At 36.4% G+C, this 11,089-nt stretch overlaps 1 long non-coding RNA gene across 1 annotated transcript; it reads right to left on the bottom strand.

The window, feature by feature from the left end:
• Nucleotides 1-4,791: 4,791 nt before the first annotated feature.
• LOC141639897 (uncharacterized) lies at nucleotides 4,792-9,570 on the bottom strand. Its single transcript, XR_012542752.1, has 2 exons — nucleotides 5,295-9,570; nucleotides 4,792-5,131 (listed from the first exon to the last, which is right to left on the bottom strand). It is a non-coding gene; the product is annotated as an uncharacterized LOC141639897 (long non-coding RNA).
• Between the last annotated feature and the right edge of the window lie 1,519 nt (nucleotides 9,571-11,089).

The raw sequence follows: 11,089 nt of genomic DNA, 5'->3' as shown, positions 1-11,089 counted from the left end.
CACGTACTAAACCTCAAAACACGAAATCACGCTGTCCAGAACCCACTCGATCGAGTTCCCAAACACACTCGATCGAGTAACGGGCTACTCGATCGAGTGCCCCACGTACTCGATCGAGTACCCAAACTCCAGAACCAAACAGACTTTCTGATCTCTTACCTACTCGATCGAGTATCTAGGCTACTCGATCGAGTGACCCCCTACTCGATCGAGTACCCCTAGTTACTCGATCGAGTGCCCCAAAACTCGATTCTGGACTCAAAATCGCCAAAAACCCACCCGATCGAGTCAGTCCCACTCGATCGAGTATCACTAACTCGTAAGAGCTACCCGCATGTTACTTCGTACAATTACATGCTAAACTTTATAAAACCACATGATAACATAATAAATATGCTACGCATCTATTCTACTATCAACAAGATCAGTTCATCATGCTATTAAAGCCACATTGTAAAATCCAACATGTTACTCCAACATCATGTCTACACATATATTACTTTTCTTTCACATTCTCAACTTCTCCTTCAACATCCAACAAGCACACACTTCATCACATTGTTAACAAGTTAACCAAGCACACATATGACTCGACAAACACTTTCCCATGTGACCGGTTCAAAGTTGTAGGGCGACCCCCGCGACTTTAGGACGTCTCCCAAGCCTTTGCACTAGCTCCTACAACTTTTACCCCGGGTTCATTTTAATTGACTCCCTATGTTCATTAAGTTCATTGGTTACAGGTTTCAGGATCGTCGCTCTGATACCATTTGTAACACCCCCATACTCCAAGTGCCTTACCAGGACCACTCAGGTATGAAGACATTACCATCTCGGTCGCCCGAGGTATGATAATCAAATAGACAAAACAGAAACAACGTTTAATATAAATAGTTTAATGAATAAATACAATCCTCAAACCAAACCAAAGTACGATACATTATTCCAAACTATCATTATCAATCGAAATGTAAATAAATGCTAAACTACAGCGGAAGACTCTATCGTCATGTCGTGGCCATCCCAGCTATCCCAGTACTCATCGCTATACCTGCTCAATATCTGCTCACCATCCCCGAATGGATCACCGCAGGTTTACAAAACAACACCGGGGTCAGTACTAATCACACAATCAATATAGATAACAATAATAAGACAAACAGACAGCTGAACTGTCACACACACACACACACACCACCACCAACTCCCATCATCTCAATACTGACTGTCCACTTTGGACCCGGCCACGCCCGATGGGGGACCGCACCGTTCCCACCTAAGCCCCGCTCATCGTACGAGCGATAACCCCGTCCATTAATGTGCACATCCCCTTTCGTGGCGGGTTCCACGAAGGGCGAAACTAGGGCGTGAAGTCACTCCCGCAAGTGACCCCACTCGGTGAGAACGCATCTCGAGAACCATAGACAACCAACCACAATCACAATCACAATCACAGTCATCATATCAAACAACTAATTACAGCACATCACCAATATCCCATTATGGGACTAATACTGAGTAGGAAATCCTACCTGGAAAGCACAACACGCAGACGGTATCTACAGCTGTCTCAAAACGCCTCTTCTACGAATCCTCCTCCTAACACATAACACATAAAGACTACCAATTACTTGCTACTCATAAAACCCCCAAACCCTAAATTAGGGTTTGACCAAACCTAGCAAAACATTATAAAAATTATGCTAGAAGCTTACCCTCGGCGCAAGGAACTCAACGATACGAACTACAACACAAACTGACCGTCTGAACTCCGGGAATTGCTAAGAACGCGATTAGGAAGATGAAGTGACTGCTTTGTTTCTTAAACAGGTTTTAGGTTTTGTAAAAGTGAATTAAAACAATGACGATTATGTTTAAATACCTTAATCGCGTAATTAACAAAACCCGAGAAAAACTCCCCGTAAACCGGACACTCGATCGAGTACCCAAGGTACTCGATCGAGTACCCCCTTACTCGATCGAGTACCCCAGCTACTCGATCGAGTACCCAACAGGTCAGAAACTATTTTATTTCGCAACTTGCCCATACTCGACAGAGTAAGGGCTACTCAATAGAGTACCCCAAGACATATAAATACGGAGTATTACATAAGCTCTGATACCACTTGTGGGAAATAATCTGTATACTTCCCTTTAACATGAAGGATTATAACGATTTAACAAAGATGATCTAAGATCATAAAATAAAATACATAAACAAAAGTAAAAGGATTTAGAATTAACCTCAGGTCCTAGCAAAATTGGCCTAAGAACAATATCAAAATTGATATTCGCCTATTAGTTGCACCCAAGACGATCTGAGATATGCCCTTTGATTATGCTAGAAATCAATCTAAAATTTTCTGTAAAATTTAATTGTCTTTGTGTTCTTGTGATGAGAAAGAGGAGGCAAGGTCAGGAAAAAGCATTAGGGTAGAAATAATTCTCTCCCTTTCTTTTTATACAGACCGAATTACCAAGTTAATTAGGAAAGATATAACTCTCCTAATTTTCGGCCAATGTTGACCGAAATAAGGAATAAAATTTTCTTATTTTGGTCTTTCCAAAAATATATAATATGTGTTGAATTGTCATCTAGTGAGGATCGAACCCATGACCTCTTGGTATGTGTACCCTCACTATTACCACTATGACACATTCAGCTTGTTGATATTAAATACAACTGATTATATTTAATTACGAATTAACAGATTAATTCGTCCAAGCTAACATTATATATATTTAATTAAATATAACTTATTATATTTAATTTACGAATTGACAGTTAATTCGTCTCAACTTAATATTATTTAATTTTCATTAAATAATTATCTCATCAACACATCGACTAACTTTTTAGTCATTTTGGGCATCAATATGATTATATTTCTATAACCACATTTCTCAAACACATCCTATAGGTGTGACCTTTAGGGACTAGTTGATCACCGCCATCAGTATGATAATAACGTCAAACTTTCTAGCAAGCCAACCGTTATCAGGTAAACGTTAATCAACTGATTAAATATACGAAGTATACCCTTGTGAACCTGTAAGAGATTTACAAATGTTATCACACTAATTTGTGGAGGACACAAGCTCCAACACAAACACCTTCTGTACACGACAAGAAAGTATCTATACCAGTAGAAATGGCGTAAGGCAACCGACGTAGATGACATTAGTCAGTCGAACGAAGTACCTGAATAAGAACAAAGAACATAAGAATAAAAAAAATAACAGAGTATCATCCAACGAAAAGTCATAATTCGTAAAACATAAATATGTGGAGCAATAAAGAAGGATGCAGAAAGAGTAGTAGATGGGGACAAGGAATAAAGTGGTTACTTATAATTCGTGCTAATTATAATTAATTAGGAAATTATTCGAGTAATATTTGCGGTAAATAATGGACGAGAAAGAAGAAGACAGACGCAGTGACAAATGAGCTAAAAGCAATTTAAATATGTATCATGAAATATCGATGGCGCCGAAGTATAGCGAAGGGCACGACCGAAAATATATATATAAGAGGTCAAAGGGCCGTAGTTGTCTCAGAGTAACAACCCATAGTTTAGAGATTAGGGACTCTGTTTGGTAATGTATTTTAGGTATCTAATTTGATCAAAGTAGTTTATTTGACCAAAATTTTAAATACCTTAATTTTTTGTAAGCGTTTAGCAACCTGATTATTTAACCAAATAAACTAACTGAAATAAAATACTACCTAAAGTAGCATTTGAGATATGTGGTACCTAATTTTATTTTCTTTTTCTTTTTTATCCCTTACATCTATATTATTAAATAATTGTCATATTATTAAATAATTGTCATATCTTTTTACGTCATTTCATCCAAATCGGTTACTATCATTAAAAATATCTGACTTTTAAACCCTTCAATTTGTTACTTTCCTTAATTACTTTTATTGTCATCTTTTTATTTTAGAAGAATTTAAGAAATTTGGAAAACAATAAATTTTCTTTTTAATTAAACAGAATAGGAAAAATGTAACTTTAATTAAGGGTGTGATAGATAAAAGATTAGTGGTAATTCATTCTATGAATATCGTCTCGCATATCAAGAATATCGTCAATTAAAAACCTTGAATGTCAAATCTCCTTTCTATAAATGCGACTTTTTAAAACCACATTGTTATATCACGCCCCCATTCCATTTTTTCATTTATTCCTAATTTGCCCTTGAGCATCGAAATTAAATTTAAAAAAATTAATTTATTGTTTTATCGCATATGTGTTTCGGAGACGGTTTTTATAATAATTAATATCGTTTTATTGTAATGGAAAAAAGTGACAAACTAACTTTTCTCTTACATATTTATAGACGACAATTAATAACAAAAATAATAATAACGATTTTAAATTTGCTATTTTTGGGATAAAAACATAAATCATACGGTCATAAAAAGTGTGACAAAAAAATTGACGATTAGGAAAGAAAAAAACTTAAAACAGCCATAGCTTTGCGCTCCGCTGTCCGTTTTCAATGATTTTTCTTCAAATCGCTTATCTCGATGAGACGAATGCAATGGGAAAAAAAATTATTTTTACTTGGTCCAGTCTTGCGCCTAGGCCGGATCATGTGGTTTACACGACCTGGCCTAGGCTTAGATGTGTGGTTTACACGACCTGGCTTAGTTCCATTCAAATCATAAGGAGGTCAAATCATCACAGGTTGATCTGTCAAAATATTTGACATACAACAAGCAAAGAGTCAGCCAAAAGGTTGAGTAGGTAACTAGTACACAAATAACCTCAAATGCAACAAATAGACCAATATCAATCACAGTTCTCAGTAAACAATCACAATAACCAATCTCTATATTCAATGTCAATAACCAATCTCAGTAACCATGTGGAACTCAAATCATGCGGCGAACGCGCTTGCCCACAGCCTGTGTGCGACGATCACACGGCCTGTCTTGCACGTTACAATCACGCAACCTTTTGCGCGCTACAATCACGTTACATCAATCCATATGATCATAAATGTGCATATTCTTCTTGTGGCGGGCCTTTAAGAGGCGACTCTAGAGTGACATCCGATATCAACAAAGTCGAAATCGGTGGCCCTACTGAATCCCTCATCATAGTATCACAATCGTCTCAATCTGATCCAACAATTAAAATTAAAATTACAATCTCAATCTGATTCAACAATCACAATATCAATATCCATTACAATCGATTACACACTTGGCAAATTGCCATCATACAATAAAAAAACAAGTGAACAACACAACAAACCCAAAGATGAGATGAGATTATCCCTACCTTTTCGACATTTACGCATAATGAAAGCCTTTCACATTTATCATATTGTATTCACCACCTACAGGGTTCAATCGTATGCAATCACTGCCAATTCATTTAATTAGTTATAATCATACCTTAATTAACAGATTAAGACACGAACTAATTTCTCTAGGATCTTATGGGACTTGCCTACCGAAAGGATTAGGACCAAACCCAAAAGACGAGATTCTAATCTACCGAAGCTAAATCCCACCTTTTTCTCTTGGACTATTAGGGGGTAAGAGTTGCGTAAAACATGCTAACAACTGATTATTAGGAGTAAGTAAGGCTTAGACACGAATTAATATCAATCTCAAGTAACCAGTTAACCAGGAATCAATTAAATAAGAAAATTGGCTAATCTCACCAATTCACCTAACTAGACCGAGTGTCACACCTCACTCGCAAGGCCGATCCTGAACATTTCGAGGCCCTAGGCAAAATTGTAAAATTGGGCTCTTTTAAAACAAAATTAGTTCAACCCCAACACAAAAACGATACAATCGCAGCACAAAAACCGCTAACAACAATCAACGATCAAGAATTTAAATAACTAAATAAATAAAAATTGAAGGGAAAAAAATTAGAACTTCCTGAATCCTTGCTTCCTTGACTGACTGAGGTGATGGAGATGGATCAACGTCCGACAAAGAGACAAATGGGGGTTAGCAAATAAGTGAATAACGAGTAGCAGAGAGTAGAGACACCGATACTTCACACCTTTCGAAAGTTCTAATTATAACTATAAAGGATAAAAAGTGTTCGATTATGAAAAAACCTAGAAATAAGAAAATTTGATTTTTAGGTTTAAGAAAGAAAGTAACTAGTTAGAAAAATAGATATTGAAAAGCATGAAGGAGATGAGTCAAATTAGAAAAACTAGAAATTTTTATTATTTTCCAAAAGTTAAGTTTTTTCTTTCCTTGGTTGAGAGGTGAGCGAGACTTTCATACATTTGACTTAGAGAATTCCTAATTTTGATTTTTTTTTTCATAATGGGCCCTTCCCAACACTGGGCCCTTGTCCAAAACCCCACCAAACAGGCCTGAGGGCCGGCCCTGCTCACTCGTCGAGTGGCACTAACTCGGTTAGTAAACCAGCCGACTCGGTCGAGTAACATTGGCTTAGCCGAGTGCTCACCCCGAGTGTCCGGATATAGAAAACTATTAATCCTTAATAAAGGTACATGACGGAGAATCCCAACTTACTCTATCAAGTAACAAGTCCTAAAATAGACGGGTATTTCACCTCTGCGGCTCTGCCTCAATTCTTTTTTTTTTTCCTTTAAAGAAACCAAACTCATCACCAAACTGCTAGATCTTGAGAAAATCCAAGAGCATGAAACATCTGTTGAATTCCCCCCTTCCCGTCACCACCTCCCGAAATCAAACCCATCACCGTTAAGAGAAAGATAGAAAGTAGTAGTGGATATGCTGGTCATCACCAAACTGCTAAATCCTGTAGGAAATCCAAGAACATCAAACATATATTTAATAAAGAACGATTCTATAATATCATAAGTCCTCCTTAAATCAATTATGAAATACGTATAGAGGAAGCATCCTTTTGATTATGGAGTTTTACAGTTTCTTGAAAAATTAGTATAATTAACAATATTTATCCCCTTCACCTTCATAGAATCACCTTAATTCTCATTAATGGCTTTAGTGCAATTCTCAAGTCTCTATCTTTATTATCAAATTTAGCAAGGTTTTTTTTTACAACGATAAATTGTATTAAAGAAATAAAACCGTTAAAGTACAAACATAGGAAAACCAGCAACTCTTAAACTATTAGAAGACCAAATAATCAAGCTAGAATTACTAATCGAGCTAGAATTACTAGCAGAAACAGAGAGACGATACTTCTTGAAGAGAGGGTGATAATAATCTTTGAACTGGATGATATTGGCTTCCTTTATTTTATCTCTTTTAACCATTGTAACAGTATTGGTGTTAATAGTGTACCTGCACAGAAAATAAAACAACAAAACGGTTGACAGAAAGGGTAGATCTTTTTTTTCCAGATTGGTACCTCATCGACTCATGTGACCATGACCATGCGGGCAACGCACCTTACGGCTACAAGTCTTGCTTACATTCTCCGTAGCTGCCACGAAATGAAACTGAACTATTGAGACTTTAGTAGCAAGCGAGAGGTCTGATGATAGAAGCTTTTTCTTGTCGATCTAGATAACGACCTCCTCTTGAACCAACTAGGCACTCAGAGGTGTAGAATCGAGATTCGTAGAATCTTCCTCACGCAAAGGAGAAGAAGAGGAAACTACTGCTTCCCTTGAAATTGCTTCACAGGCAGTTTCCCTCTGAATGGAGTTTTTAGAGGTGAGAGGACGAACCCTCAAGTAAGAAAAGGATTCTGGGTGAAAAAACTGGATATTCCTCCCGCTTAACAAATTTTCATAGTCTTGGGATGAAAGACTTAATTTATTCTTAGATTTTTTTTTTTTGGAAAAAGTAGTGTGTAGGTTTTGCCGAAAAGGTATGGGAGGTATCACCTTCATCCTTAGCGTGCAACAGTGGTAGTGGTTCAGCTTCACAATTACCAACGAAGCCCATGGCACTAACTGAACTAATGTCAACTCCGCCATGATCAGTACCAACAAAATTGTTGAACACGGCACGTTACTACAAGATGCAACATCACACTTGTCAACCACATCATCAGCCAGAAGCGGTTTCTTACCTTTATTAGACGACCTTAATGGGTCAAAAGGGTAAGCAACCCGTTTTTCATCAAGATTTAAGACTAATTTGTTAACCAAGGCCAAGAGCTCACGAATAGCATCTTTATTGTTCGGGTCAAGTTGAACAGAACGTTCAAAGTCTTTCAGAGCTTTCCCTAAGGAGGTACGACCGTGAATAAGCTAAGCCTCTACGATAGATGGCTATAACATTGTCGTGGTCAAATTTTAAGACCGAAATGCAGTAACAACAGGCATGATTATAACGAGAGAGCTTCAAATCACAAGCTGCTAGGTTAAGGACAAGGGAAAGGCTAGGGAAGAGGCAAAAAGCTGATCATGAGAAAGCGCGAAGCCAACAAAGCATAAAAGATTAAGGGCTTGTTTGTAGAGGTCGGCTGTCAAAGAAAAATTTCCTTCTTTAAAGAGAGAATTGCCCCTTTGTTTCATCATATGTATTGTGAAGATAGATGGCTCCCCCTTACTCATAATCCACCTAATAAAATCCTCATCCTCCACATCATTTTCGTCGAAAATAAACAATTCACTAAGATTGAGAAGACGCGATTGATAGTCCATCGAAAAAGAAGCTAGAAATCAAACAGGGTTAAAACGAGGAGAGTAGGACAATAAGAAAGCGGAAATCTACTACAACCCACCCACGCAGCACCAACCCAAACAAACCACCTCCACCGTATACGCGACCATGGAGAAAACACACCGCCTGAAGACGATGCCAACAAGCTCAGACCTTAGTCAAAAGAAGACCGAAACTAAAATGTCCCACATAAGAAAATGTAATTCCTCCCAATTAAAGAAACAAACCGGTCTCTTTAAAATTGAACAAACGCAAGAACAAGGTTCAAATTGCCAAAAACAAGCAAATTGTCATACGTGATCCAAATTGTTAACGAAATCCTATAAAGGGAGAGAAACAATGTAGGCTCGAGATGAAATCGAGGACCAATAAAGTTATTTCAAACTAGAGATTACCTGACATACTGTAAAAGAAAATTCATGGTACAAATAAGAATGCTTGATCCTTGAATGAGTGAAGATAGATTTAGAACAAGGCACAAATAAAGAAACGATTAAAGGAACTAAATAGACTTTTCAAACTCTTCCAGTTTAACCAGAAATGCAAAGGGGAATTGGACAGAACCGGAAAAGGAGAGAACCAACCTTAAGAGGCTGACATAAAGAAGGGAAGAGGGAAAACCGACATACCCACATAAAGGAGGCTACCGAAGAGTAGTGGTGAAGAAGTCCGATTGCGGACAATATATCGACAAAACACAGCTCGGGACACAAAGATAACATAGGGGTTGAAGGGAAAATAGGTCGGTTAAATCGGAACTAAGGCGAAATCAATCATGATCGAACATCTGATACCGCCGGAGATCATCCTTAAGACGGCCACATCTCCGGCGGCGTCGAAGGGGAATAGGGAAGGTCAGTGAGGATGGCGCCATGGCGGTGGTAGTAGATCAAAGATTACTTAAGGGGGGAGGGAGAAGGAAGAGAGAACAGAGAGAGTTTTTAGAGTGAGTTTGTTTTGAATTTATTAGTGCCTAATTAATTCATGGTAAAACTAGTGTAGTTTCCGTGCTATAGCACGGTACTTTTTAGATTTATTTTATAAAGAGATATTATTAATTAAATTATTTAGTAAATGAAGTATCTTTTAATTTAATGTTTTAATCTACTAAATATAATATTAATAAGAGGTCGAAAAAAAGTTTACTACCATAAGAGACATTTTAAGTTAAGTTATTTTTTTACTATTAAAAATAACACAATAATTTTATACCGTAACTAATGTATGACATTAATAGTATAATTATTAAGCTAGCTGTATAACTTTATTAAAACGCGTTTTGACCTTAAAACGAAAAGCAGTAAAAATTATTCCTCGCGTCGAAAAAGATGATTTACGAATTATTAAAATGTTCACTTTTTTTTTTCTAATAGAAAATACATAAGTGTTTTTACATCCTTCAAAAAATAGTCCATATTACTAAGACAAAAATTTACATAATAAATAACCGATGATTTCTTACAAAAGAGTTAACATATAAATATAATATAAAATTAAATTTATACGAAATCAAGTTCACTCATCTAGCTTATAATATGATATGTATAAGTGGGCTATATATAAGGTCCACAATTTACAATCTATCAAATCTTGTTGTGTTAGTAGTACCCAGAGAAATAGGTTCAATTAAGAAGAAGTCTCTTTACGCGGAAAAACTAAGAGAATTTTTATTCTCTTAGTAGTAGGGGGATTAGGAGATTTTATGTTTTCTTTCATAGCCCAAAAATATAGCTTACTCATTCTTTTTTACCAACTCACTCATAAACTTCTTTCACCAATTTTGCATGAACATCCCCCTATATTAACAATAGGTCTTGGTATAGACGGGGTGAGGCGAACAGACGGGTAAAGACCTCTAATAAAATGGGTAGGGGAACAAGGTGAGGCACCTCCATGTGCTTCCCACTTTATGGCAAATGGGTATTTTGTGAGGAGAAATGATATCCGTCTATACGTATAGACGGATAGTGTCCATCTATAATGAGAATTTGTGCTATACCAATACCCATTTATCTCTATCCCACAAAACATATGTTAGCTTTCTCGAACCTCACCTCAACCATACATCACGACAAAGTCCATCTTTATCAACCTACAAATAACAATTTTTTTTAAAGAGCTTAGTATTCAATTTTTCGTTGGCGGAGTAACCTTTTTTAGCCCAATTTCCAGCCAAAATAATTTACAAAAAATAATTCAGACTATGTTGTTCTATGACTTAGGCCCTATTCTCTAGGACTTAAATTTGTTAAACTTTTCTGAACTAAATTTATAAGATTTAAACTTTTATGAACTAAATTTATAGAACTTTTCCGAAGTTATAAAATCTGAACTTAAGTGAACTTATAGGATTTAAACATTCAAAATCGAACACATAAAATCTGAAATTGAATTTATAAGAGTTTGAACTTTTCTCAGAAGCTTTAACTTATAGGATTTGAATTTAACTTAACTTATTTAAATTTAACTTAAATT

The sequence above is a fragment of the Silene latifolia genome, unplaced genomic scaffold (assembly GCF_048544455.1).
Source record: "Silene latifolia isolate original U9 population unplaced genomic scaffold, ASM4854445v1 scaffold_587, whole genome shotgun sequence".
In the NCBI taxonomy this organism is placed as follows: domain Eukaryota; kingdom Viridiplantae; phylum Streptophyta; class Magnoliopsida; order Caryophyllales; family Caryophyllaceae; genus Silene; species Silene latifolia.
The sequence above is the reverse complement of the archived record's forward strand: the minus strand, read 5'-3'. Positions and strand labels throughout refer to the sequence as shown.